A 27,479-nucleotide genomic window follows, 5' to 3' on the forward strand; every position below is an offset into this window, starting at 1 on the left:
CTTCACCAAACTAGGCTAGGAGGTTTTTCCTTTGGCCTGTTGTTGGAACGCACTCTGAGTGAGTAGGCATTTGTCTGTCCTCCTCAGACAAGTTCATGCATTTATCACAGCCAGTGCCTCTGAGCAGTTACTACTTCTCTTATCTCAAAGTAGACACTGGATGGCTGACTCTTGAGGAGATGCCCAGGGAGTAGCATACCTTTTTGGTTGATTGGTTAGTTAGTTAGTTAGTTGGTTTTGGTTTTGGCTAGTTTTGGACATCTGCAAGCAGGTACCTATCAAGATGTCTTGGAACTGAGCATATCACCTCTGCCTAGGACCCTGTCAGCAAAGCCCTTGGGAGTTGAACCCATTGGTGTGGCTGTGTAGTATAGAATACGGTGACATTGCCTAAACTGCCCCTGACCTCATGACCTCCGGGAACCTCTCTGTTCTCTGGACTGCCAGAATAAAGTGCTACAAACTTCTCAGAGCTCTGGAGGCTGAGAACCCAGGACCAAGGTGTCAACAGGGCTGATTTCTTCCAAGGTCTCTGCTTTTGAGTTGCCTTAGAAGAAATGGCCGTCCTACAACCATCTTTCTGCAACCTTTTCTCATCTCTAGCATCAACCTGACTTCCTAAGGATACCAGCCTGATGGGATAAGAATCCTGTGAACTTCTTCACTTCAGAAAGGCCCTCCCAATGTGTTGTACTCTGAGATCCTTAGGGAAGGGCTTGAATTTATTCATTTAGTTCCCCTTTCTGGGCCTAACACCTCCTAAGTCACTAACATCCTGAGTGAAAACAGTAGTTGTGCTATAGAAAGCTGTCATGACCTAGCACAAGAACCACTGTAAGGCTCCAGATATGTCCTTTCAAGAATCCACAGTCTGGAGTGACTCTCAGCACTGAGATCTGCATGATCTGAAACTCATAGAAGCCTCAGCCTCCATGATGAGGGGTCATTCTGCACCTCCTTTGAGCTTACCTATGTTCCTTCTGTTTGCTGTGTGTTACTGGCTATAGGAATGTGGTTGCCACAGTCCTGCAGCTTTTCAGAGAGCATTTGGGATAGTATCCCTCTCGTAAATAAGTGCTGGAGACAATTATGACTTTCACTTGGGAAAGAATATCCTGCAACCGATAAGTTCGTTTCCTTGTGCATTGTGAAGTCCTAGATCACAAATGGCTTCTCAAAGACCCATGAGATGAGTCTGCAGCCAAAAGTTCTTGCTGCCACCCTTGATGACTTGGGATAGTGAAAGGAGAGACACAAGTCCTTCAATGTCCTCTGACTTTCACATACATTCCATGGCATGCCCATGCCTATATATATGCCCAGATACATATCCCATTTAAAAATGTAATAAAAAGTTAAGTGAATGCTTGAAGGGACTACTGGTCCCGAAAGGTCATAACTTGCACCCTCTGGCAGGCTACTGCCGGTGACATGGTATGGCTGGGCCTGAGTCTGGTTCTCTAAGTCAGCATGCACAGTCTTTCTCCACTCTGTAGTTGCTCTTCCCCAATTCTACAGGGACCACGTAACCATCCAGCCTGTGGGGTGCTTTTCCCTGAATGTTTCCACTGCTCCTGGCTTTCACTCTGCTATTTACTCCTTTCAGAGTCCTCGGCATCAATTCTTCACTGTGTACTGGACAAAATGAGTTGCAGGAAGCAGTGATGAGGGACACATAATGCTCAGCTGAGTATCGCCTCCCCCCTTCAGCCATGGTGCTGCCACTTAGTTGCCCTGTGACCCAGAGTGCTGTATTTCCAGCATTTCCCCTAGAGGTTGAACATACATCTTGTCCCTGTGACCCTCAGGCTGTAGGCACCAGGTATGCTCATGTCTCTTCTGTACCCCACTCTTGTTGTGAACATGGGAGAAAGAGGTCACATGATAGATGTTTGCTGAGTTATTGCTGTCATGAGACAGGACTGTCAGAGCTTCCCTAGAGCAGTTCTAGAACACATATGTGAAGTGCAAACAATAAAGAGCCAGCCACATGTGCTCCAACCAGCACTGCAAGGCCTACCCAAGGCCCCAGCCCTGCATGGCCCCTCCCCTTTCCAGCACCAAGCTTATCATTTAAATGAGCAGAATATCAGTGTCTTCCTGAGTTGCTTCTTTCAATCAATGTGTTTATGAAAACAGATATTTAAAGTCCTACAGAGACCACCAATGTCTTAAGCTACTGTGGAAAATCCCATGTTACAAATACCCATCCGTTTTCCCCTGTCCACTGTCAGTGGACATGGCAGTTTTCCCCAGATTTTGCCTTTAAAACTGCTGCTGTTGCTACTGTACCTGTGATAGTCATCTGTCTAGTGTCCCAGCTGACTGCCATCTGTGGGCAGGTGGCGGAAGAAGAGGGAGCTGGGCTGAGAAGGAGTTCCAGGAGTCTGGTGTCCCCTTGAGCCTCCTGCAGAATACTGTCATGAGTGTGTTTTGAAGGCAAGGCAGAAGCAGAACGGCTGGCGAGCTGACTGTCGAGCATTCCCAGAGCACTGAACATAACTAGACCCAGAAAATATATGGGCAAGGGTGGCGAATATTTTCTCAGCATTCTTATTTTTAAAATAATCAACTACTCACAGTAAAATTTATTTTGTATTACTCCCTATTTGGGGTTTTATAATATATGTAGAAGTAAAATACATAACAAGTGTAGCACAGAAGATAGGACTGGGGACTGGAAATGCATTGTGATATGTTTCTTATGTTCCTGTGAGCAAGTGGGGACGTTATTTAAGGGTAGATGGTGATAAATCATGATGCATATTAACAATACTAGACTGCCACTGAAAACCAAGACATAGAGCTCAAAATGAAATGCTTATTTTTAAAACAAATCTAAAGGAAAACCAAGGAAAGGAAGAGTAGATGGGAGAAATATTGAGCTGGAAGATTCTAATCCAACCACATCAATAATTACATTAAATGTAAATGTTCTTAAGATTCCAGTAAAATGGCATAGATGAAAAGACTTGTCTTTAAAAAAAAAAAAAAGCCAGACTCTGTTAATTATTTTCTATAAGACATAGATACTTTAAAAGAAAGGAAATCTGAGGAGACAGCTCTGTTGGTAAATTCTTGGCTACACAAGCATGAGGACATGATTGCCTGCTCTTGCTCAGCTGTCAGAAGCCAGTGTAGATATTTATCATCCCAGAACTAGAGAGGCAGAGACAGGAAGATCCTTGGGGCCTTCTGGCTAGCCAATCTAGCCAATCAGTGAACTCCAGCTTCACTGAAAGACTTTCTCAAAACCTATGGTGGAGCATAATTGAGGATGATATCCTAAGTTGACCTCTGACCTATGTACATGAGCATATATCTGTACCCACCTGGACACAGTTATACATGAATGAGCATGCACACACACCAAAAATATAAGAGAAATAGTACTATATAAAACTGAAATAAAAGGAGTATATATCAGAAATTATTAAATGTAGCTGTGTTTGTTTTTAAGCTATATGATATATAAAATATCCTAAAGAATTTTGAAAATATTAAATAAGTGAATTCAACAAGGTGATATATACAAGAATGAGTTCTGTTATTGTATTATATGGAATAACAAAATTAAATAAGTATAATATTGTCATATGTAAAGTGTTGATATATGAAATACATGCAATACTTCTCTACTGAAACATATAAACAAGACTAAGAAAATAGATACACATTATCCCTGAAACCACCCATGCTGCAAAGAGGTCATTTCTTTATAAGCTGTTCTCATTGCTCAGCTCAACCAGGCTTTTAAATTCCCAACTGACAATGATATTTAGAAAGACCCTAGGACACCTAAAGAAAGCTTGGAAAATAAAAATTGAGGGCTATGGGTTTTCTTCTACTGCAACCTCAAAGAATACCATATGTATATATGAAATTGTAAAAGGATAGATAGATAGATAGATAGATAGATAGATAGATAGATAGATAGATAGTAAAAGTTGGAGAGCTTACATTACCTGATTTTAAAACGTCCTTCAAATTATGGTACTGAAGACACTTTGATAGGGATCCAGATTTAAAGCAGAGACCCATGCAGGCTGCAACGGTAGAAGGCTCAGCAGTGAGGAACACATAGTGCTGTGGCAGAAGGTCAGAGTTTGGTTCCCAGAGCTCATGTCAGGCAGCTCAAAAAACACCTGTTAGCCCCAGTCCAGGAAAGATGATACCATCTTCTGGCCTCCACAGAAACTGCACTCATAATACACAGTCACACACACTCACACACACACACACACACACACACACACACACACAAATGCATACGCACAGACACTTAAAATGTAAGTCTTTTAAAAATAGACACGTATACTTTTACAGTCATTTTATCTTTGAAATAAATAAATAAATAAATAAATGGGAAATAAAGGTGTCTCAACAGTAGTGAAGCAACTGGATGACCATCTTTAAAAGATGACCTAGCTTAATTCCTGTTTCACACCATAATCAAAAGTTAACATAAACTCTATAATATATTAAAGCATAAAAGTTTAAATCGTGGATAATGCTATGATTTGGCTAGGCAGGTATTTCACATATCCCCAAAAGATAAAGTTAAGAAAGAAACTGCCAGCATTGTTGCAAGTAAAAGCAACTGAGAAAATGAATGGGCAGGACACAGAGGAGAGAAATCTTTATAAAGCATACATCAAAGAGTTTGTTGGAGGGATATGTGAAGATTCAAGGACAGGATATTGTCTTCACGAAGCAGTATATGCAAATTGTCCCGGAGACACATGAAATTAGAGAATGTCTTTGGTGAAATCCCAGATAAGGCAATTATGAAGGATGCCTGCCTAGGCCCAGATGGCTGAAATGAAGAATACTCACAGTATCAAATGTCTCTGAGGATGTGGAGTACTCCTCCAATGCATGTTGGAGGGTTTGGATGGTAGAGCAATCTTTAGGGTTAAGGATGCTCCCATGCCTTCTTACCCAGTATTCTTAGTCTTAGCACATATATGAAAGCTGCTCTCAGTATCATTACTTATAATTACCAACACCTGGGATGACCCAACACTCATGGGGGAATGTGGATTAATGGAGATAGTCCACAGACATCTAATGCCTGTTTGCATGCTCAGTGACAGGGACATGTGGAACTGTAGCTGCATTCTACACGAGCTTGTCTTGGTGTAGGCTGCACAGGAGCCAGGCCTTTGCTTACAGAATGTCTTGCTTTGCTTACAGAATGAAGTTCTACAATTAGCAAAAGCTGATCAGGGGCAGAAAAAAAAAAAAAAGAAAAGCATAACTGCCTCTGGGGTGTGCAGACAGCAACTGCCTGTACAGGAGACCTGAGGGATGTCCCAGCATAAGTCTTAACAACATGGGCTCCATAGGTACATGTATTTGTCAAAACTCATCAGGTGCCCACTGAAGATGTGTGTTTCCTTGTACACAAATGCTACCTCAAAGGAGAAAAAGAACCAGATTGGCATTGAACTCTTAATTAATGACATATGAGCTAACTTGAGAGTAACTGATGTCTTCGGTTGATTTTGAAACGTGGTAAAAATATAAGATGGGCAGTGAAGTTGAGCACCAGCTAGAATGAGGAACAGCAAATGCAGGCACTGTGAGCATATTCCTTGGAAGGCGCGGTTCTTCTGTGTGTTAGAAGTGAATGTTACGGACTTCTCTTTCTAGAAGTAAAATTCGGGAGAAAGATGATGAACCCAGCCCTTCAGTTCCCAAGTAAAGCTGCAGCTGTGCTCAGCTCTCTGAGTGACACATCTCTGTCCCTTCCGGCTGCACTGGAAGACATGGCTGGCAGAAAAGGATGCTGACATTAACCAAAGCCTGTGTGACACAGCCATGTTTGTGAAAGTCACATATAAAAGAAATATATCTTGAAGACCTCTGCTGCCAACCTTGTCCCAGGCACAGAGAAGAAGGTGGCCAAGTATGCTGGCTCTGGGGGTGATAGTAATCACCCCATGAACAGATAATACTACACAGCCGCACAGAAGACCCTCTGGAAAGCAAGTAGGTGTCTGCTAGAGTGGCCAGCTGGCTCTCGGGGCCAGAGCCTGATGGGATGGTGTGGAGACTGAACACAGAATGAAGTGAGAGTGTGGGCAATGCCAAAATCCAGGTGGAAAGAGTCCAAGGCAGAGGGCCAAACAGGCACAAATGTTCAAGAAAGTATAATGGCTTCTAGAACAATTCAAATGGGACAGCTACCATCAAGCAGTTGAGAAAAACCATCAGCAGAAGCTCTGGTGAGTGCATGCCACACACAATAATACCCTAAGAGCCAGTGGCTGTGTGTGATACCGGATGTGGGCAGTGTGGACTGTGAAGAAGGAACAGAAGGTGATGGAGATGTCTGGATACTGTCCCAGAAACAAGTGACACCCAAGGGACTTGCAGGAAAGGCAGGAGTCTAAGTGTGATGTGGGTCTTCTACTCTGCAGCAGGTCATCTGTGCCCCTGATGTGTGGGTTGAAAGTTGAAGACTTAGGTCAAGGGTAGGGTTCTGTGGAACTGTGTAAAGGTGAGGTACCTGGGGTGCACTCTGGAGATCCTGAGCATATGTTGAATCTGTACTGGGGCAGTCAGCATCAGCAGTGAGCCTTCTGCATCCACTCTGTAGTCTGAGCTGGTCTTAGGAGTGAGGGAGAGGGAGCCAGGGCAGGCCTTTGCTCTCTGTAGCCTGTTCTGATTGCCAAGGGACAGTTGGGTAAGGAGTATGTGACCATGTCACCATGTCACCTTGCACTGTTCCTTGGTGTTCCCTCCAGTGACCACTTCTGCTGTCAGAGGATTCACAGTGACATCCTCAGGCATCTGCCCCGTGCTGGTTCCACTTCATTGTCAGTAGCTGTTGACTTAACCAAGTAAAGACGTTTGCTCATGAATGTTTCTCAGTGATGCCCCAGCTGTTGTGGAACCTGGAGATGCTTTCATCTGCTTATGACTATGACCTATGATTGCCTGGATTTCAAGAGGCAGTTTGCCCAGTGTTTCCCAGTTATCTCTATCCCTCTTCCCACTGGTATGCATACATACATGTGTGTGCATTCGCCTCTGTGTGTGTTGGGGGGGGGGGTGGAAAGGGGCTATACAATGCTTCTTGCTCCAGCACAACCTTGAGCCGTTTGAAAGTGTCACATTTGGCTATCTCCATGCTCCTTTCTTACCCGTGGGTTCATAGGTCTGGCCGTATGTTAACTTTTTTCCAGTTGGACTGCCCCCTACACCCTTATTTGACCATCCACCTAGCTTTGCTTTTCCAGTAGTGGTAAGGAGAGGCTGTCACCACTCAAACCTGCACTGCTAATGGACACGGAGGGCCCACACCACCATTCCCAGGAGCTCACTGTAGCTTACTATGTTTTCTGCATCATCTTCCTACCATGTGTTCTGTTGAAACCCAGTGCTCTGCACAGAACCAGTGTGTGAAGAGAGCATGTTTGCTTCACTCAGCCACTCCCAGGCACAGACTTAGTGAGGCACCTTGAACTTTTAACATTGAAAAGGGTTTGCCCAGGACTGTCATGGAGCTGCAGTGTGAGTCTGCTTCCTGACACTATAGCACATGCTGAAGATGACTTAGGACAAGGAAGGATGCGTTTGGCTCAGTGTTGGGGATCAGTCCATGGTCAACTGGGCTATAGAAACAGAGAACATGGAAGGGGGCCAAGTAGCAGAGAGAGGAGAGAGAAAGGCCAGTGACCCGTTAGCACCTTTAGGGACATACCCCAATGAGCTAACATCCATTTCCTAAAGACCACTCCTGTTAAAGATCACAACAGCTCCCTGTAGTGCCACAGACTGGGGACTGAGACATCCAACACAGGGGCCTTTGGGAACACACTACAGAACTGCACAGTAGTGGTCAGAAGTGCCCATAGTCACCTGAGAATGAAGACAGAGAGGGGCTGTGAGGTGAGTGGCCTGGAAAAGATGGAGAGACTCATAGAAATGAGAGGAAAGAGGCTGAAGGAGAGCCTACTGGGGACACTGCTCAAATGGAGTGTTCAGAGATGGTCTTGGGAAGGCCGTAGGAATGAGTGAGGCCAGCAGCTGATCTTATCGTGGTTCTGCCAGGGGAGACAGGACAAGACAGTGAACCCCATATCATACTTCCCAAGTGGCAGCAGTCACTGTGGGTGAATTCAACCAGGTCCCTCATCTGAGATGATAACAATGTTAGCCCCTTACACATTAGTATCTTATTGCCTCTATCTGTGAAATAGTCAGAGCATAAAAAGCTAAAAACCCCTATTCCCTCAGGTCCCACCTACTCCCCTCACCTGGCTCCCTGGTCCCTAATCCCCTCCCACCACCACTTCCCACACTACCCTGCTCCAAGGCCATCTGCCCAGAAGCACTATCTCTGGCCATGCCCCTGCCCAGCATCCCTATACCTAAGACTCTGGTCTTGGTATATATTGAGCCATGAGGAGCTCCAAGCAGGGACACTTCACTCTTCCCCAGCTCTCTAAGGGCAAAGACACATGGCAGATGTCAGTATACAGGGGCTGCTTTGTGAATGATTCTCCATATGTGATACTGAGGAATGAGTTGACAAATCCCCTTTGCCTCCGCATGGGAGAGGCCATTTCTCTTCAGCCGCAGCAGTGAGCCACTCCCAACAACCACAGGGCCCCATAGAATGGAAGTCTCCACCCTCGGGCACAAGAGGAAGTCCAGCCTCTGAACCTCTCTCTTCCCTGATGAAGGCCACTTCAGGGACTGGATGTGATAACTAGTGAAGAAGTTAAGTGTGCCACCCCACTCGTATGGCCTTTGTATCCCATTCTCTCCAGGGAGGTGTAGGGATGCAAGTGCAGTCACCATGTGTGTGCCAGGCTCCCCTACATGGTGGGCTTCCTCTTGAGCAGGTGCAGCCCCCTTCCCATCTGCCTGCCATCCCAGCTACCTGCCCTGTGTGCTCCCCCCTCCCTCACCTGCATAGCCTCTTCCTCATTTGAATAGGTGAGAAACCAAAGTCAGCTGCCCCATTTGAGCTTGCTTCCATTGCTCAGAATTCAGTCACAACTTCTTTTGAATTCCTCAGCTGCCCCGAGGCAGAGGCTCAATGTTGGTACTGAGATTAATCCCCAAAGAGCCCCTCATTTCTCTGCAGAGAAATTAGAGCTGCCAGTTTTCCTTTCGCCTGTCCTTCTGACAGCTCTGTCAGTAATGAGATGCCTGTTCCATGGCGTAATCCCCATCCTACGGTGAGGAATAATTCATTAAGAAATTAAGGGCCCGGCTCCTTTCCGTTGGGTTGGTCTTCAAAAGTTAGCTAATGGCGACGGCGGCATGATTATCAATGAAAAATTATTCAGCATACCTCAGGGCCATTCCAGACACTCATCCCCCCTCTCTGGGGTTGTCAGTGTCCTAGAAATTAAGTTGGGTGACATGGACTGGGAGGTGTCTGTGTGAGAGGCCAGAAGGGCAGGTCAGGCACTGCCCCACTTTGAGAGAAGTTTCTTCTAAAATTTGGGATTACAGTGTGAGATTGCTGCTGACAGCAGTGGCAATTTCTCCCCACCCCACCCAACCCACTCTATCCACCCTCCCACCCCCAGTCCTCCAAGGAAGCAGGAATAACATTCAGAGAAACTTCTAGTGGTTGCATATAGAATGCACAAGACAGACAGGGAGGGGCTGCATATAGCTCAGGGTTCGGGGGTCATGGACATGGTTTGGTTTTATTTTAATGTTATATTTTCTTCTTGGGTTTTGAAATACAGTATTAGTCTAGCCTAAACTGATCTCAAATTCAAGGTCCTCCTGCCTCAGTCTTGCTCAGTGTCACTGGTGTGTCTAGGAACCTCTAAGTATTTATTGTGAAATACATGGCTCTGACCCTAGCTACCCAGTGCTCATCCTTGGAGCGCATTGAAACCCCCACAAGGAAAGGGTGATTTAATGGTAGCCTTGCTGTCTGTCGCTGACTATGGGAAGCTAAGAGCCTTGAAGGTGGGAAATGCCGATAACTGAATCAGATGTTCTATGGAATGTTCTGTGGTATGACAGGGACACGGCCTCTGTGTATAGACCAGTAAGCATGCAAGGCAAGGTAGTGTCTCCTTCAGAGCGACCAGTTTAGAGCTCAGAGCAGCCTCCGTCTGCAGAGCCTGTGGCATTCTGAGGAAGGGAAAGAAGCCATGTGCTCCCAAGGAGACCCTCCAGGAAGGTTTGTGCGGGGCCAGGACATCAAATGGCGTGACAGCAAGAAACCTTAGAGTTGGTTTGATTTTCCTTCATTTTATGATTAACCTCAGTAGTACAGTACCGACCCCAAGTCAGCCTTCTCTAACACAGCTCTTCCCCTTGTCCTCCTGCCCTCTCCGACTGTGTTACACAGTGTATTTCTCCGTATGTCTGCTATTGTTCTGACGACATTAACCCCCGTGCAAAAGTCAGTCCTTCGTCTGTCGAGCTGAATGGCAATTATTTGAGTGGTAGAGGGTGTTAACGTGTAATTATTCACATTCACACCCGGACAGTCATAGCTTAATCATTTCTCTGTAGGCTTCCTGAAGTTTGTGCTTAAAGTCTTAAGCATAATTCTTTTGTTAAGTATGTTCGGGAGGCTGGGAGGTAAATGCACATCCGCCCAGGCAGAGCTTCAAGGCTGCCCCATCCTACCTCCTGGGAATGCTACTTGCAGGTGAAACCCCCTGCTGGTTCCTGGCTCTTCCTTGAGGCAGAAGGTTGGTTTCTAAGGGCTAATATTGTAATCTGTCTGTGAGATGAGCTCAGAGATTATGTCTGGGGCACTAGGACGAGACAGAACAGGCCAGAGAGCATTTCCATTCCTGAGTGCTAAGCCCTGCATAGCTCTAGCCTACACTGATGGACTCAGCTTAACCCTGGAGGCCATGGGTTCTTCCAAAGCCCACTGCCTCTTTAAAATTGTTTAGGAGCCAGGCGTGGTGGGGGAGGCGCTTTTTAAAAATGAGATTTTTTTAAATATATGTACATTTATCATATTGAAAATCAAGCCCAATAATCATTTAATATATTTTAAAATAACACTAAATTTACTCCCCAATAGATTTCGATGAAGCTGCACTCTGTGGCAAATGCTTTCTAAGAAAGGCTGTGTCACTTTCCATCTTTCCAGATCTCTTTATAGCGTCTTTATTGTCTGACTTGATGACAGAAGACAGCCAGTTCCTCAGACTGGCTCTTACTTCTTAGTTGTGGTGGAGGGGGGTTAGGCATCCAGGTGGCCCTAGACATTGGGCAAGGATGGCTTTAAAGACAATTTGGACCTCACAGCCCACCCACCTCCTAGGCCCCCCTCACCACAGGGAGAGCTACTATTCTTAAGTATCAAAAACAAACAAACAAACAAACAAACAAACCAAAACAATCAAACAAACAAAAAAAAACCCTTAGCCCTTGAAATCCTAGTTTGCCCTTTGAAGTCACACTAGAAGTCCCTCTTACTGCCTCGCACCCAAAGCCATGTGGAGATGCGTGCAACTGTGGCTCGTGTCATTCTATGTCCCCTCTCCATACTGGCTGACTTGTATCCCAAATCCAGCCAGCTGAGAACCCTGTCCCCAAGGTGAAATACTGCAACTAACTGTCATCAGGACAGGGTCAGTGTTGTCTCACAATCTCCCCCAACTTAACCCCAGTTTTAGTCAGAGTCCTCCAAGGGAATTCTATCATTTTATACTCTATGTTCCCATTAGCCTAGCGTGTTCAGCTGCAGAAGGTGAGTGTGGAGTTCTAAGCTGAGCCCCCAGTTCCAGAGAAGGTGCTGTCTTCTGGGATCAGCCACACATCAGACACTTTGGGTCCACTCTTTCCAAACTTGAGAGTGCCTCTTGCCAGTTGTGTCCAGCCCAGAACAGTTACAACTACAGGCTTCACGTCCCCACAGTGCCATACACAAGAGCATAGGCCAAGGCCAGAGAGGGACCCCCTGAGGATAGCATGATTGGGAAAGGACCAGAGGATCTGATGGAGCGCCTATCCTCACCTAGTGCCAAGGTGAAGAATGCCTGGTGAGAGGGGCGGATGAAAATGTGAATGGAATGACCTGAAGTAACCATGGGCCATACCTCACCATAAGACACTTGAAACGGCCTACGTAAGCCTTTACATAATGTATACTTTGTTCAACCCAATTTGCCAGAGGTGATAGGAGACAGCAGTGAACCAAGGCGTGGGTCTCTGTAGAGTTGGCGAATGATCTTGGTGGGTGTCGGCTGTAGGGATCTGAGGCGGCAGCAGGTCCTGATGGGACCTGCACATCCCTAATCATGTGCAGCCTCAGACACATACATCCTTTGGTACATGCAGAAGGCTCATCAAGCTTCCTCCTTGCCAAGCTAGAGGATAGGCCAGGATGTCAGCCGGACCAGAGCTGCTCTTTCAGAAGACTGCTATTCCCTGACTGTCCTCTGCTTCCCACTCACCCTCTCACCCCTCCAGTCAGACCCTGTTCTGGTTCCCAGTGCTGACGTTTCAGATGACACCCATGAGGCCTACACCTTGCATTCAGTGAGCTGTATCTGACAGACAACTCATGATAGTGTTATTGGTGGTCATTGAAGGTGAAGCTTACAGAGGTAAAGATTATGCAGAAAATGTGACCAAGATGCCATTTTGAATGGAAAGGACCATTCATTCCCTCGTGAACTTTTGATTAATAAAGCTACTGGGGGAAAGGTGAATAAGAAATGGGTTCACCTTATCTTATCCCTATCTTTTTGGTGTGTGTGTGTTTATTAACATGTCAATGTTGGCTTTTTGAGGTAGGTAGTTGTATAGCTTTTAATGCTTGCCAGATGCTATGGCTACCACTGTAATCACATTCAGAGGGGGAAGTCCTTCACTCTTGGCTAGTACTCTTCTGTTCTTTACCACTGGGGGCTTTGTGCCTTTACAAGCTCACAACCCTGGAATCAGACAGTGTTTTAACCTTCACAGCTTACCTCCTTTGGCTCAGCTTACTGTCTTTGAGATTGGTCCAAGCTTTGCACATGTCTACAGCATACGTTTTAACTGTTAAGTAGAGTAGTACTTCATGATGTGAATGTACCTCCTTGATTCATCTATTTGGTTTTGTGTGTGTATCTGTACACACATGTGTGCATGTTTGTACAGTACGTGTGTGTGTGTGTGTGTGTGTGTGTATCAAGAGGGTAGGAAGCACACAGGCCAGAGGACAACCTTAGTTGTCATTCCTCAGGTGCTGTCACCTTTTTTTTTTTTATTACTACTGAGACAGGGTATCTTGCTGGCCTGAGAGTCCAACCATCTGGCCATGTAGCCCTATGGACCCACCTATCTCTACTTTCCCAACACATGAGGTTACAAGGATTCAGCTGTCTTTATGTCCTCATGCTTACAAGGAAAACACTTTACTCGGTAAACAAGTTTCACTACCAAAATTATCTTTTTAAAAATTAATTTTATTTTATTTTATTTTATATATATGAATGTTTGCCTGTATATGTGTGTGTGCATGCACACAGAGACCAGAAGAAAGCCAAAACACACCACCTTAAAATATAAACAACCCACCTTGAGCACCACAGGACAATGGAATCTCATAGTGCAAAATGCATTCCCTCTGACTATAAGAATCCCCATGGTCATTTGGCCTTTGAGGCCAGGCCTGGGCAAACACTTTCTTGGGCTGCCCTTTTCCTGGGGGCAGAATCTCTTCTTTCCTATGAATCTTCACTGTTACAAGGTTATGGTTTCTGTAGGTAGCCTTACCCTCAGAGAACCTTTATCACCCTATCCCAGAATGTGAAGTTTCTTTGTAATGATCTCTAGCAGTTGACAGTGCCCCTGCCTTTTCCACAGCTTCACCCTCATTCCATGCCTCTTTCTTTACCAAGCTGCACAGTTTTCTTCTTTCTCTAACTGTAAATCTGACTAAGAACAGTGAGCAGTAACCATGCTATATAGCCTAGCTATTATGCTGTCTGGGAACTTCCTTCACCAAACAACTTAATTACTTTTTAATTCAGTCTTACTCTGGTTTTCAGGACAGGAACAGTGTGCATCCAGATACCTTGCTGGAATGGATGTATCACAAATGCTCTCTAGACTAGTTCTCAATTGAGTTCCCTCTGAACCTTCGTGTACTAGGCCTCCAATGTCTACATTTCCCTTGACATTCTAGCCTCCCCAACTCCTAGGCCCATTAAGTTCTACCTACAGCATCTTCAGGCTTTTCCAACCCAAAATTCCAAATTTTCCCAACATTCCTCCTACAACCTCATTCCAAAGACCCAAGAACCACATAGGTTTGTTTGGCAAAGGAATATTGGTGTTTTTTTTTTTTTTTCCAATGTTGTATCAGAAACAAGTTTCAGTAGGAAAGGTTTATTCTGGCTCACAGATTGAGGGTACAACTCATCATGACAGGGATGGTGTAGAGGCCTCTGCACCTCCCTCCACAGCTGTCACATTGCATCAGCAGTTGGGAAGCAGAGAGGGACAGTGCTCAGTGAGGCCTTTTCTTTTTCTTCTTGTTCATTATGAGCTGCTAACTAATGGATGGTACCTCTCACATTCAGGTAGGTCTCTCCTTAGCTAAAATTCCATGGAAGCACTTTCATAGGCTCATACAGAGTTGTACCTCCTAATCGATTCTAAATGCACTTGAGCCAAGAGTCAAAGGTCAGCATTACAGTTTCTTTAAAAGTTTAGTACATCTTGAAACCTGTCAGTATGACATCTTCAACTTTTATTGTTTTTGTGAAATATTTGGGTGTTTTCAGACCCTTTTCCTTTCTGTATAAATTTTAGAATTTACAACTAGGAATCTATAATAAAGCCTTTTGGGGTTTTTGTTGGAATGGTGGGAAATCTTTAGATCAATTTGTAGAGAATTGAAATCTGGGAGATCTGAGAATCAATTCCATGAGCCCGGTATGCTGCCATTGTTTTGAAACTCTTGGTCTGTGGGGACTTATAGGCTCCATTCATTTCCAGAGTTACATCTGAGGAATTCAATTCTCTGTCCGTAGGCACACCGCTGCACAGTACAGTAAGGATGTGTCATGCTGCAACATGACTAGACAGACATCTCTTTCACAGCCAACCTTTATGAAGGACCCCAGCCTCCTCACTGTTGTGTCCTTTCTAACTTAAACACATGGCTTGGGGACACAGTGTTAAGTCTCTATAGTACCTGATATTCATGGACTATCATTTTCACTGCAATAGTATCATATATACTAATGTCCCTGTCATGGTTTGAATATGCTTGGCCCATGGAAGTGCTACTATTAGGAGGTGTGGCCTTGTTGGAGGAAGTGTGTTGGTGTGTAGGCGGTCTCCCAGTGCTTAAGCTTCACCCAGAAGAGCCAGTCTTCTTCTGGCTGCGTTTGGATCAAGATGTAGAATACTCAGTTCCTTCTCGATCACCATGCCTGCCTGGATGCTACCATGCTTCCCTCCATGATGATAATGGACTGAACCTCTGAAACTGTAAGCCAGCCCCAATTAAATGTTGTCCTTTATAAGAGTTACCTTAGCCATATGTCTCTTCACAGCAATGAAAGCCTACCTAAGTCCACATCCTGGCTTGTCCTCTGTACCCTGCCTGTTCAGTCTCTCTTCTTCCTCTGCTTGCTGTGTCCTGACTCGATGGCTCAGTTTTCTCTCTGTGTGGCTTGAGCTTTTCTTCACTATCCTGTGGTCAGGATCACACAGTAGGCGTGTGCACAGTAGTCTTATGCTGTCTTCTTCTGCTCTAAGTTCTATGTTGAAGGTCCCTCTGTACGTACCTCTTTGCAGCTCACTAGCTCGTCGAATGGCTTGCACAATGCATGTGTAATGCCGCTTTGTGTGTATATGTTAAGAGGCACTTTGATTGCTTACAGTTGTGGCGTTATGAACAGGCCACGAAAAATGTTGATGGGAAAGTTTGAGGACATTAGTTTCCAAATCAAATGGAACGAATAGGAGCATGGTCGCCAGACCACATGGTAATGTTCTGTTTAACTCTGTTTTTAAAATCATCAACCTAGCCAAATGTGGTGTGCACACCTGTAATTCCAGCACTCAGGAGACCTAGGCAGACAGGCTGGGAGTTTAAGGCCAGTGGCCTACATAGCGAGATCCTTTCTCAAAAAAATAAAATAAATTAAATTTTTAAAAAATTTAAAAAGTTAAAATTAAAGGGAAGAAATAAAATGAAGAGAGAAAGAATAGAAACCCCCAACTACTTTCCAAAACAGCCATACATCTGTATTCCCACTACAACGTGGGAACACTCCTCTTGCTCCATTATCCAGCACACAGATTGGGGAAGGAGGGTTTTAGCCAGTCTCACGGGGACGTATTCGCATGTCCTTATTTACTGTGCAGCTCCAAAGACAAGCTATGAATATCTTTCCATTTTCTTAGTGGTCATTCACACATATGCTTTGATAAAGTGTCTACTCACACTTGCCCCTTTTATAGTTGGGTTGTTTTCCTCTTACTGCTCAATCGTAGGACTTCTTTGCATGTTTCCTGTAGCCTTTGTCAGATGTGTATTTTGCAGATGTTTTCCCTCGGCCTGTGGTTTTGGTTTTTTGAAATCTAGTGTGCTTTTACAGTGTGAACAGTCTTTGGGCTAATAAAGTGCAGCTTATCCAATGTTTCTTTCATGGATCACGAACATAAAGCTCTTCAAAGCCCATGGTCACCTGTATCTCCTCCTCTGTTATCTTCTGAAACTTCTCCAATTGTATTCTCTGGAGATAGGTCGGTGGCCATTTTGAGTTCATTTTCATAAAATGTCTGTGAGCAGACAGAAGGATGCAGAGACTGATGTGCAAGCAGAGCTTTAGACTGATGATACAGGATAGATCCAAAGCTGTAGATGATGTAGGGACAGATGGACCATGTGAGCATCCAATGGATGTTGACTCCATTTTTGGAGACTGTTCTTTTCCACTGAGCCTTTGCCTCTTTGTCAATCAATGGCTGCATGTGTTAATTCTCGGTCTTTGATCTGAGCACCTGTCCTCATCCCAGCATTGGTCCATTTACACAGCTCCATGAATGGATTCATTTTTTTAGAGGGTAAATCAGCCTTGCTTTCCTGGGAGAGCCATGCTTAATCCTGATGTCTTGTCCTATCTGTAGGATGCCAGATTTCACTTTCCAATACTTTATTGAGGGTTTTTGTGCCCATGTTCTTAACAGAAGTTGTTCAGTTAATAACCAGTACTTTTTCATTTTTCTTTTTTTTTTTGAGAAATTCTTACACATATAAAATGAAATAAAATTTTATCTTCCCCCATGTCCCCTGTGTTAACTTCAGTGTACTATTCCCATCCAACCCTAGGTCCTTTTCTATAACCCACTAGATGCAGTAGCATCTCGTGCTTTCGTGCCCTTATGCGCATCCACAGAAGCATGGAAATTCAACCGGTGGCCACATCCTTAAGAGAATGCTTCTGCCTCTGCCACCTCTATCTATTGATAGTAGCTCCTCAGTAAAGGGTAGAGCCTGGAAAGTATCTACCCCATTTATTCTGAGATTTGTTCTGATTTGATCTTGTTCAGGCTGCTGTGAGCTCATGAATGTATTGACGTGGTATATCCCCACAGCAGCACCCCACAGCAGCACCCCACAGCACTCTGACTCATCTTGCAGCTCTTACGCTCCTTGTGCCTTTTCTGAGACGCTCCCTAAGCCTTGGATGCTCAGTTTTAAGCCAGACATCTGTATTAACCCCACAACCACCAAGACTCAGGGACCTATGTTTCTGATTGGTGTCTTTCATTCTCTGGTTCTGCTGTTGAGAGCGTGGTCTCAATGGGAAATTTTTTTTCCCATTTCCTCAGGAAGCTGACACTGATGTCTCTTCTTTAATCGTAGGGAGGGTGAGCTCATTTCAGCCCTAGAGATCCCATCCTCAGGAGGTTTGACATTACAAACCCAGCCTCTTTAATTGTGGGGCTGTTCTGGTTTGTAGTTTCACTTAAGCTTGTGTGGATTTATTTCACTTAGTTCTGGCTTTGGTTTGGCTTTACTTTGGAGGATCATCAGAGACCAGTACTAGGGATTGAATCCACATCGGGTAAGCACTCTACTGCTCAGCTGTTAGCACACCCACCTCTCCTTTCACGTTTACTCTGTTAACCCCACCACCACCTGTTTGGTCTTACAGAGTCTCACCTGTTTGCCCAGGCTGGCCCTGTACTCCTTAGTACAGTACTCTAGGTAGGCCTTAAACTTTGGATCTTTGTTCCTCAGCTTCATTAGTCACTAGGATTACAAACCAACAGGCCCAGTTTGGGGTTGTTATTTCTACCTCATCCCTTCAGATATCTCAGGGCCCCTCCTGGGTGGATACTCTGTCTCTCAGGATTTATTCTTCTGGGGACTTTGCCCCAGTGTGGCTACCCATCTTGAGTTATGTATGTGATTGTTCACCATGCATGTGTCTAGGCAGGGACTTTCCCTAAGTACTTATGTGTTCTCAGTCTGACCACAGCACCTAGAATGAGGATAGACGTCAGTAATCATGTGTCATATGACGCCAGCTGGAAAGCGGCTGTTGAGATGGGCAGGTAGATGTGTATTCAACAAGGCAAAGCAAGATGGATAGCACAGAGGGGGAATTCCTGCACAGTAGAGGTTGGGTTCTGGTGGGACGGCTTTTGCTTTACCCCATTTAGAGGAAAGGACTCAAATATTAAAAATTCGATTTAAAAATCATCCTGAAACGTGAAAGAAATAAATTTAAATTAATCTAAGAGTATAAATAGGGACACAACAAAATTTTCCTCTTAGGAAATAGGCTCTTTAAAATAAACTAACATCTTTAAGGCTAAGCCTACACAATTAAACTGGATTGAGGACTGGTTGGTTGATTGATTGATTGATTGATTGATTATTGATTTTTTATATGTGAGATGGACAGTGTATAATATCATCATACAATGGAATCATCTTTATATATGAGTCAGTGTAAAATATCATACAATGGAATCATCTTTATATATGAGGCAGTGTATAATATCATATAATGGAATGGGATGACGTGTACAGAACCTCAGTAGTTTGTAGGCTTTACTGAGTTGAATGTCTTTACCTGAAGTCATTCCCAGGAACAACTTATAATCCTGAGTCTTTCTTGTTCTTTCCCTGGGTTCCACCCATCTTGTTGGAAGTTCCTCAGTTTTACCAGTTACTTCAAATGACTAGCTTTCAGTTTCTTAGGTTTCCTCAGGCTTCCTTTTTCCAGTTAATTAAGTTCAGCCTTTACCCTCCGTATCCCCTTTCATAATGTTCAGGTTGTTTTCATTATTGTTTCTTAAGATAAGAGCTGAGATTGTTAACAAGCAGTCTTTGTCTTCTAACACAGATATTGAATACTATGAATTGACCTCTGAGTGTTGCTTTAGCTGTATGCTATGAACGTCAATATTTTATTTCATTTGCATCCTGCCCAATGTATTTTTTTTAATGTTCTTGTCTGTGGTGTGAGTGGGTATTTTACTGTCTGATGTTTTTGTCTGTGGTGTAAGTGGGTATTTTACTGTCTGAGGTTGGTAGAATCTCTTGCTACCTTTTGATTCTTTTCTAATCTAATGGTGTGATGGTCATAGATGATTTATCTGGTTTTATTTACACTGCATGTATTACAGCTTGTTATATGATGCAGGATAAAGCAAACCCTTTCTCTGGATCAGTGGCTCCATGGGCACTTAAAAAGAATATGTATTCTTGGGCTACTAACAGTAGCCTCAAACATCTAATGATCTGTTGGTGGGCATACTAACTGGTGTTATGCCACATGACACAAGCTTGAAAAGGAGAGTGCCTCAGATGAGGAAATGAGGTTATAGGTAACCCTATAGGACATTTTCTTAGTGATTAATAGGGGAAGACCCAGCCCATTGTGAGTGGTGCTTCTCCTGTCAGGTGGTGCTGGGTTCTATAAGAAAGCAGGCAGAAAGTCATGTAGAACAAACCAGTAAGTATTCCTCCATGGCCTCTGCATCAGCTCCTGCCTCCAGGTCCCTGCCCTGTTTGAGTTCCTGTCCTGACTTTCTTCACTGATGGACTGTGATGCAGAAGTGTAAGCCAAACCCCCTTTCTTCCTCAAGTGTCTTTGGTCACGGTGTTTCATCACAATAGTAGAAAAGGGACTACGATTATGGTTCTGTTTCTGAGATGTTCCTTCTTGCTGATTTTCTGTCTTCTGACTTGATGGTTGACTGAGAAGGTGTTTGAGTGCTGACAGGTAATTATGGATTTCTCTAATTCTCCTTTCAGTTTCCCCAGTTTGAGTTCATGTATCTGGGAACTTTGCTATTAGGCTCAAAACACTCAGGATGGACAAGTTGCTTTTTGAAACTTTCTACCTGGGAATATTCTTTACTTCTAGGGCTTCTTGGTCCCATATTAATTGTCTTAACATTTGTTTTCTGTGGTCCTTGCTATGGCTCTCATTTGAAGCAGGTTTCTGTAAACAGCAGGTATTCCTTCTTTTATTTGTACCAAAAGTGTCTGACTCTCTTTTAAGATTTATTTTTATGTTTATGTGTGTAGATACCCACAGTGGCCAGAAGAAGGTGCTGTGTCCCCTGAAGCAGATCATTGTGAGCCACCTCACCTGGATGCTGGGAAACAAATTTCAGTTCTCTGAAAAGACAGAAAGTATTCTTAACCCCTGAGCTGTCTCTCCAGCCTGCCAGTCCTGTTATTGGTGTGCTTAAGCCATTTCTACTTGATATGGTCAGTCGAGTCACTGCTGTGTTTGAGCTTGGGTCACTGATAGAATCATTGCTATGCTTAGGCTTGGGTCACTGATGCAGTCAATGCTGTGTTTGGGCTTGGGTCACTGATGCAGTCACTGCTGTGTTTGGGCTTGGGTCACTGATGCAGTCAATGCTGTGTTTGGGCTTGGGTCACTGATGCAGTCACTGCCGTGCTTGGGCTTGGGTCACTGATGCAGTCACTGCCGTGTTTAGGCTTGGGTCACTGATGCAGTCACTGCTGTGTTTAGGCTTGGGTCACTGATGCAGTCACTGCTGTGTTTGGGCTTGGGTCACTGATGCAGTCAATGCTGTGCTTAGGCTTGGGTCACTGATGCAGTCACTGCTGTGCTTAGGCTTGGGTCACTGATGCAGTCAATGCTGTGTTTGGGCTTGGGTCACTGATGCAGTCACTGCTGTGTTTGGGCTTGGGTCACTGATGCAGTCAATGCTGTGCTTAGGCTTGGGTCACTGATGCAGTCACTGCCGTGTTTAGGCTTGGGTCACTGATGCAGTCACTGCTGTGTTTAGGCTTGGGTCACTGATGCAGTCTTTGCTGTGTTTGGGCTTAGGTTCAACATTCTATTTGTTCTCTGTTTCTTTGCACCTCTCTCCCATCCTCCTTCCTTTGGACCTATTTTATCAACACTAAGGATTTTTTAATTTTATATACTTTTTAACAGTCTCTCCTTTTTGTAGATTTTTCTCCTGATTGTTATAGAAATTGCAACACTCACTTTCTGTCAAGTTAAAAATCGACCTTTTGCCATTTTTCATGGGGTGTAGAAACCTCATTCCCACAGAGACCCTCATATCTGAGGAATGAAGAGAAATGAGGTTTGGCTCCAGGTCAAATGGAAGAGACTTACTTCCCTGGTCACCTCTCAACACAGGTGTAGGACCTTTCTACCAACTGACTGTCTGTAACCTTTTGTGTCTAGATATGTTGAAATCTTGTTGTGACCATTGGTACTTGCAGATGTTAAATGTATTGTTAAACACACACACACACACACAGAGAGAGAGAGAGAGAGAGAGAAAGAGAGAGACAGAGAGAGACAGAGAGAGACAGAGAGACAGAGAGAGACAGAGACAGAGAGAGAGACAGAGAGAAACTCCTTAAGAACCAGTAGTTTGATATCCAGCCCTGTGTGCCCCATCTCTCTCACCCTGTGTGTGACTGGTTAGTTTATGATGTAGGGGGAGGAGCTTGGGCTCTCCTGAATGCTTGGAAAGTAATTTATCCAAGATACACCTCCAGCCCTTTCTTGGTTTATCCTCAGACATGATCCTGCTGGATAGCCCAGGATCTTTCTGCCTTCCCAGTAGCTGGAATCCCAGGCCTGTTTGCCATGTTTGCCCATGCTGCTGGTCTTGTGGTAGTCTCAGATTCCCTCTTGTTCTCTTTTCTCTGAATATGGGGGCTCCTACAAGTGGGTTATCTCAGCTTTTCTCTCTTACCCAAAACCTTCTTCATATGTTAATTTTATTCCTAGGGCATTTTAAAGACAGAATTCTGGGTTGTCAGTGCCTTTCCTTCAGTGTGGTGAAAATGCTGCTCTGCCCTGGCATCTCTCATAGAAACCCGTGGCTGTTCATATCACTGCCCACTGTAGAATGAGTTCTTTCTCCTCAGGCTCCTTCTCTGTTTTTAGCTTTCAGCAGCCTGGGTAGGGTCTACTTGAGCAGGGCTTCTCGAAGTGTGTCCTGTTTGCAGTTTACTCTGCTCCTTGAAAGCTGTTCTTTAAAACTCTTTTCCATTCCACTCATCCTCTCCTCCTACTGGTGATCGGACACAGAGTAGATCATTTGACTGTGTCCAGTTAGGTTAGTCCTCACACTTCTTGAAGAGTTTTGTTTGCACTAGATAAGATTTCACAGTGCTCAGGTGTGGCTACTCTTGGCTTGTCTGCAGATCCTTGACCCTTCCCTCACATACCTCTGCTGTCATACGGGTCCCATGAAGAGCAATTTGTAAGTCAAGTTATTGACTGTTTGGGGCCAGACTTTCTTCCTGTTCATTCTTGAGAACTTCTGCTTCTTTGCGGAGACCTTGTGCCTTGCGTTTCTTTGGAGAGCGTTTCCCCTTCTGCAGCATCTGTGTGACATAGCCTTTCAGGTTTTGTCAAATGAGTCCGGCTTCGGTATCAGCCTCAGCCTGGCTTATCTTTCCCCAGGCATTAGACATGTTCCTAACCATAAGCATGCACCTAATAATTGTGGATTATAGCCTGATCATCCTGAATATTACAAGACTCAGCCATGGTACCCTCAAGATAAACAAGTAAAATAGAATTTTTTAAAACTCTTTTCCTCCACAGCCTTGCTAGTGCCTTCTGGTTCTTGGGGCTCCCCTTTCAGTACCCTGGAAATAGTCTGGGCTTTGTTCAGATTCTGCTGAAGACTGCTCATGCCTTAGCCCAGAGCTAGAGCCAAGCAGCAGAAAGACAAGAGAAGGAGAAAGCCAGGGCTTTTACCTACTCGCACACCCATGTCCACCAGAGAGGGTCAGCTATTCCTCAGGATGCAAGTTCCTGGGGCCACCACACCTCAGCACCAGTGTTTGATATCCAGCCCTGTGCTGTCCCCCCAGCATAGTATTTGGGGGAACAGTGGAAGGACAGGGTCCTGGGAGATCCCCCTGCTCTTCTGTTAGTCAAGGGAGCAAACCTAGCCTGGGATGAAGGAAAAGCTGTAAACTGCTCATCGTCTTGGTGATATTTCCTCCATCTGCCTGCTTCTGGTGACATCACAGCCCTCACAGAGCTACTGTATATTCTGCCAAGTTCCAGAAAGGTGTCTGATAGGAGGGACTGGGTGTCATGTGCTGCCACCGGATCTTGCCTCTTTTTGTTTCCATGTTTTAGCTTCATTCCTCAAAAACTCACTCTGGGGCCTCCTGAAGATTGGGTATCATGAGTTCAAATGGCTGTGGCCTGGGCCAACTTCAGTAAAGTTCTCTATGAGCTACCCGTTGCTGCCAAGGGAGCAGTCTCTGGGCAGGACCCTGTGTATGGCACCTGTGCCTCTGCCTGAGTGTTCCCTCCTTAAAGCATAGCCCTGGATGAACTCAAGGCTCAGTTCTGAAAGATGGCATCTTCCATGGGCGTCAGAGCTGTGTGACTGAGAGAAAAGACCCTACCCATGCCCTTGGCCATGCAAGCCAGACCCCAGAGCAAGGCACTCTAGGGTAGGGTCTAAGCTAGGTCTTAAAGGCCAGCCCTGTGACTGTTCCATACTCAAGTGGCATATGGTAGAGACAAGGACTATCCAGGCAGCCCCTGGGATGATTGGTGGAAGCCCTGGAAATAGTTGGCTCAAGAAGTAAGATGGGCGGAGCCAGACTGCTGCTTCCTCCCACTGCATCCCCAGTGTGGGGTCTCCCTTATTAAAAGTAGCTGAGCTTCATGGGTCTAAGTCCAGGAGTTGGGATGACTTTTCCTTTTAAGGCTATACTTCCTACTCCCTTAACATGCATCTAAAGCCTGTGCCTTCCGCACAGCACCAGTTTGGGAAGCAGCATCCTTCCCGCATCTGAGGACCTCAAGACCAGGTAGTGTTTGATAAATAACTCATTTTTCACTTAGGTGGCTTCTTTGCATTACAAGCCACCAGAGCCATGTCCTTCAGAGAGGGAGTCTGAGGTACAGGGGAGCCTCCAGCAGAGTCGTAAGCCTAGCTGCATCGACATGACAAGGCCCTCGGGGCAGTGGAGCAGGCTAGGGAAAGGAAGAATTTGAAAGGGACATGACAGAGGGGCAAGCTTGGAGAACAGCACACTGTAGCATGCAGAGACCATTTCCCACAGCATTGGAGTCACTGGCTTGCTCCCTGTGGAGAGCCGCACGGGGGAAGGATGGATTTCAGTGGGTCCCTTAGGCTACACAACATGACTTGGCCAGCCACCAAGGATTTCTGTAGCCACATCAACCTTCAGAAATTGTGTTTTCTGCATTAACATTGAGCTCAGTGATCATATTTGCTTATGATTGGAAGATGATCCTTAATGTAGAAACACCTTTCGCTTCTTGCACTTAAGTGCAGAGTAAACCTGACTGTGCTCGCCTGCTCTAAAGCATTGTCTCTGAGAGTGGCTTCCACTAATTAGTGCGTTTGCTCCTTACAGGGTGAAGGAGGATGCTCAAGTACATTTGAAAATGTTGTGCTTGACAATAAAACACTGCTTCCTTAGGGCCATTGTTCTCAACCTGTAGTTGGCAACCCCTTTGGAGATCAAATGACCCTTTCACAGGGGTCACATATCATATATCCTGCATATCAGATATTTACAGTAAGATTCATAACAATGGCAAATTACAGTTATGAACTATCAATGAAAATTATTTATGGTTGGGGGAATCACTATACTATGAGGAACTATGATAAAGGGTCTAAGCATTAAGAAGGTTGAGAACCACTGGCCTATTGTATCATTGCCTAGTGTGGGTTGTAGGCTGGTTAGGTAGAAACTGGTTACCAGTCCTCAGGATGCAACTACATTGGTAGAGTGAGAGTGCCTGGCTAAGATGCACAGTACCCTGGTTCAATCCCCAGTACCGTATGAAATGGGACATGATGTGCGTGTCTGTAAATTCTGTGTCTTGAAGGTAGAAGAAACATAAGGGTCGGGAGTTCAAGGCCAGTCTGAGCTAGATGGTAAAAACAGAAATTTTTGTTAGGGTGTGTGTGTGTGTGTGTGTGTGTGTGTGTGTGTGTGAGAGAGAGAGAGAGAGAGAGAGAGAGAGAGAGAGAGAGAGAGAGAAACTGACAGCAAAGCTGCAAGTGAAGCTGTCAAGGTGGGCCAGTGGTTAAGAGCACTGGCTGCATTTCAGGGGACCCAGGTTCAATTCTCAGCACCCACATGGCCACTCACAATAGTCTGCAACTCCAGTTCCAGGGGATCCAACACCCTTTTGGGGCTTCCATGAACATGTGGTGCATATACGTCTAAGCAGGTAAACACTCGTACAAATAAAATAAAAACAAGTATTTAAAAAAACAAATGTATTTGATAATCTATGCTGATATCTGAAGATATAAACTCTCCAGTCACTTACACACCTGGGGCAAAGATGCTTGGTGACCTGACAAGTCCTTGGTCAGTGTCCCTATGGCATGTTGGTGTGACTGTTTCTCCCAGTTACACTGAAATCAGTTAGACTATCTCTTGGTTCAATCCCAGTAGGTTTATTAAAGCACTAGTTTGTTCTGGAAAACACCAGCCACAATCCTCTCTATAGGCCACAGCATGGGCAATAGACCACTGGGTCTACATCCTCTGAGAATGCCCGGGCTGCTTCTGCCTCTTGCAGTGTGAGGCTGCCACTGCCCCCTCCTCAGGCAGCTCCCGGGGAGCCCTCAGCCTCCCTTCTCCTCCTCTGCCCACTTCCTTTCCTTCTCTCAGACAACAGTAACAATAAGTATGATTAGCAAGGTGATTTCAAGCCCCTTTCAGAGGGCAAGACAGTAAACAGAGCTTGTTTGCCTAAGGAACCCCTCCCAGCACCCAGCCACTCAAACCTCGCCTGTTAATGAACCCAGAGCCGGTAATGCGGTTTCTTCAGTTAAATTGATTCATGAATTTTGAAGAGAACATTATCTAATGAATTTTCTTTGAATAGAAAGCAATTAAAAGGACAAATCAGTCTGATTAACCCCAAAGTCACCCTCCTGCCACAAATGCTGTACAGTTTGAAATTATATCATAAAAAAACTAGAGCACATTTGCTGTGTCTGTGCCCTCTGCTAATCCATGTAAATTAATGAACAACAAAGTTAATTTCTTCGATGACCCTTTTCTAGTATCACCTGGATTATGCTGATGTTTAATTTGCTTAATGTTATAATAAAGACTAAACAGGGTTTTGGTTTTTTTTTTCCAGTGAGGTGATTATCATTCCCTTCAGTTAAGAAGTGATTTTTATTATTAACACGCATGTAAGGGTGTGTTTCCTTTAAGGACTAACTCACAGTCTGCCAGCTTGGCACCAAGCGTGCCAAGCTCTGTTGAGGTACACACTCCCAGGGTCATTCCTGCCCATGGGACCCTCCTCTCTGTCGTTCCCTTCAGAAACTCCTACCCCAAGTGTTGAAACCCCAGGGATGGAAGATGTGGCTTGGCCTCCCTGCTCTCCAGCCAGTGTGTCTCCTCTGGAAGACAATAGGAATCCATTTGTAGGAGACTCCTCCTTGTATTCTGAGCTTATGCCCTACTCAAGACACATGCAGGGAATGAGTCCCAAACCCAGGGGCATCAAAGGAAAGGAGATGACCATGCCTTGCCCTCGTCATTTCTGCTGCAGAACACAAAATGCATGCCACTTGATACAGCTAGTCAGAGAAAGCAGGGCTGCTGCCTGCAGCCAGGGTCACCCTACAACCTGGGCATACTGGTGGAGGCATCTGGCATTCACAATGGCAGAGGGGATAGTCCCCCTCCCTGCCGAGTGTGGACGGTTACAGAAGGGTCCCGTCCAGTCCCTAGCTACGTCCTCCTCCATCTCAACCGAAGTTGGAAATTAACCAGTAGTCCAAAGGCTTCCTCATAGGTGGGCCGGCAGGGACTCCTCGTGCCTGCTAATTGAACTGTGTGCAAAATGCTCGCCTGCCTGTTCACAGAAAGAGCATCACACACAGCCCCACACGGAACGTGAGGAAGCTGGAAGGAAATTAAAGATGCGGGAAGCCTTCTGAGGCCCGCTTGCTTTGTGCCTGCTTCACTCTCAGCTCTCCTTGCCTGTGCCACGGTGACAGAGCACTGTGTG

The 27,479-nt window shown here is 45.0% G+C and overlaps 1 protein-coding gene and 1 long non-coding RNA gene across 9 annotated transcripts in view; one reads left to right on the plus strand and one right to left on the minus strand.

Annotated features, from left to right (window-relative positions):
• Positions 1-2,974, minus strand: part of Gm39108 — a 6,241-nt gene extending 3,267 nt beyond the window's left edge. Inside the window, exon 1 of the long non-coding RNA XR_870032.2 lies at positions 2,293-2,974. This is a non-coding gene — a long non-coding RNA (predicted gene, 39108). The remainder of the gene's footprint in view (positions 1-2,292) is intronic.
• Mgmt (O-6-methylguanine-DNA methyltransferase) overlaps positions 1-27,479 on the plus strand; it is a 233,731-nt gene that overhangs the window by 199,412 nt on the left and 6,840 nt on the right. The window lies entirely within an intron of this gene.

The sequence above is a fragment of the Mus musculus genome, chromosome 7 (genome assembly GCF_000001635.26).
Source record: "Mus musculus strain C57BL/6J chromosome 7, GRCm38.p6 C57BL/6J".
NCBI classification, from domain to species: Eukaryota; Metazoa; Chordata; class Mammalia; order Rodentia; family Muridae; genus Mus; species Mus musculus.